Source organism: Pipistrellus hanaki, assembly GCF_964339955.1.
Source record: "Pipistrellus hanaki genome assembly, chromosome: 9".
NCBI classification, from domain to species: Eukaryota; Metazoa; Chordata; class Mammalia; order Chiroptera; family Vespertilionidae; genus Pipistrellus; species Pipistrellus hanaki.
Window position 1 is genome coordinate 10,305,750 of NC_140511.1, and position 2,738 is coordinate 10,308,487.

At 52.6% G+C, this 2,738-nt stretch overlaps 1 pseudogene across 1 annotated transcript; it reads left to right on the plus strand.

Annotated features, from left to right (window-relative positions):
• The first annotated feature begins 1,588 nt into the window (after positions 1 to 1,588).
• Positions 1,589 to 2,099, plus strand: LOC311627236 (jun dimerization protein 2-like; annotated as a pseudogene). Its single transcript has one exon. The product of its transcript is annotated as a jun dimerization protein 2-like (transcript).
• The last annotated feature ends 639 nt before the right edge of the window (positions 2,100 to 2,738 follow it).

A 2,738-nucleotide genomic window follows, 5' to 3' on the forward strand; every position in this document is an offset into this window, starting at 1 on the left:
CGAGCTTGTGGAGCAGAAGTCACAGTGTCTCTCTCACCCACCCCCAGTCCCCATCCCCTCATTCTGGCATTGTCTGGACAGGCTCTGCCTGGAAAGGTCAAGATTTACCAGCCCCTTCCCCATAAGATTTTCTTTGTTTATGTGGTTTTAAATATAGGGCTATGCCAAGCACACTATGGGTGGCTGGCATAGTCCTATATACACTGTCTGTCACCACTTTTATCTATGTATTATAAAGGACAGGCAGTTCCACACTGGCTGGAGCGTGCTGTATTTCATGAATCCTCATTCATAGGCATGCATGAGCTTGCATTTTTAAATGAATATAAACAAGGCTGAACTGAACATTTGCACACACTTGTGCAGAAATGTGAGGATGTATGGGACAATTCCTTGAATGGCATTTTGCACCAAAAAGCCTGTGCATGTCTCAGCCTGTGAGGTTCTTGCACACTTGCCCTGAGCTTAGATGTTGTATTCTTTGTCTGGGGGTCTAGTTCTGCCTGAACTGGGAGAAGTCGAGATTGGCTGAGCTCTGGCCCCTTTTCCCTGCCCTCAGAGTAGATGACCCATACATGCAGAGCAACAGGGAGAGCAAAGGGGGCCGCTCCTACCACCAGAGCAGTCAGGGGTGCCCCCTCATGGTACCTAGAGGAGGCACAGGGCACCCAAGTCCTCAAAACACTACTGACCAAGGCCTAGGGGTTTGTTGGCAGCCCCTTTACTGGGGGGATTTCCGTAGCTGCATTTGTAGGGTTATTTATATCCCCTGGGTCCACTGTGCTGGGGAGGGCGCGGGAGGGGTGTGGTGCAGATGAAACCAAGGGGACTCATGCAGGGAGCCTGAGGGTAGAGCCTTACTTTTTGGTATTGTTTGCTGCATCTCTGGTGCCTGGAACCGAGCCCGTTGCCCACACTGGGTGCTCATTACCTACTCAAGGAATGATACAAAGCCTTTGGGGGTAAATAGAGGAACTGGGAATCCAGATTCTGAGTTCAGACACAAACTCCAGAGACAAGCTGAGTGGATATGAACAGTTTAGAGGTTTTCTCTAGTCTTTGCCTTATCTGTAACATGGGCAAGTAATATTCCCTAAAAGTACCAACTTCACAAGGTTGTTGTGAAGATCCTATATAATAAAAGCCCAGTGACTAGAATGACCAGAATGACCATAGACTAGAACCATTGCCCCATTGCCAGGCTGCCCCCCGCACACCCCTTCCTATTGCAAGCCGTTAGGGGCAATCAGGTAGGCAGGCAAGCATCTGGGGCGATAAGGTAAGGAAGCAAGTGACTGGGACGATCAGGTAGGCAGGCAAGTGACTGGGGTGATCAGATAGGCAGACAAGTGGTTGGGGCAATGAAAGAGGCAGGCAGAGCCCTGAAATCAATTGCCTCTAAGAGGGAGACCCAGGCCACAGCCTGTGGGAGGGACGCTGGGTGGCTGCAATAGGCACTAGCAAGGTAGATGCTATAGGGCGGGTGGAGGGGAGTTGGTGCCATGGCAGTTCCTGAATGGGCATGGTGCCTGCAGCATGGCCCAGGCCCCAGGGTTGCAGCTTCTGCCTATAGCTTCTGCAGGGCTGGACTGCCACTCCTCCTGCTATGATGCCTGGGCAGATCCTGGACTCTTCTGTGACTGCGGACTCTCTGTCAGGACTCGGCCCCCTGACTGGGACTCCCCAGCACAGCCCTGACTGCAGAGGAGCTGAAATACACTGACATCCACAACATTGGGGCCATGATCACCCCTGTGCACTTCCTGGAGGTGAAACTGGGCAAGAGGCCTCAATCTGTGAAAAGTGAGCTAGATAAGGAAGAGGAGTGGAGGAAAAGGTGCTGGGAAAAGAACAAAGTGATGGCAGCCTGATGCCAGAACAAGAAGAAGGAGCGGAAGAAGTTCCTGCAGCAGGAATCTCAGTGGCTGGAGCTCATGAATGCAGAGCTGAAAACTCAGGTGGAGGAGCTGAGGCAGGAGAGGAAGCAGCTCATTCTGATGCTCAATCAGCCAACATTGCCCCACCTGCATCATCAGGATGGACAGCGTTAAGACCCCAACTCAGAAGCCAACCCACTGCTGGAGCAGCTGGAGAAGTGACCATGGGCTGGGAGGTGGAAGAGGTGGAGCAGGAGGTGAGGAGGGAGAGGAGGAGGAGAGTCCCAGAGAGCTTGCTGCATGAAAAACTCCTCAATGAGGGCTCAGCTCAGCCAACATTGGCCAAGTTTTCTTTTTTTGCTTGTTTGTTTTGTTTTTTTTGATACTCGAGTCAGCCACACCAGGGGAAGAAACCCGGGCTGTTGAAACCCAGGAACAAATGCTGAAACCAAAGTAGTCCTGAGGGGTGCCTGTTCTGCCTGGGGCTAGGCCTGCAGGAGGCAGGACAGAGGCTCTGGACCAGAGAGATGCCCAACCAGGCAGCCGTAGGCACTTCTCCAGCCTCTCCACCAGAGAAGCCACCCCGAGGACCTCTGAGCAGCCAGGAAAAGCCATAAGTTGCAACCAAAATTAGGCTGAGTATAGAACTCAGAGTGAAACTGAAATCTGCCTGCCCACAGCCCTGACCCTGATGCAAAGATGGAGAAGGACACAGTGCCAGGCTCTGCTCTACCCACCCACCATGGCCCAGCTCAGTCCTGCCTGGAGTGGCAGTTAGAGCCTACCATCACCAGTCCTGCTGGAGTTGCTGTGGGCACGAGGCATGGGTACCCTTCCAAAGCACATACTCACTGAATGTTT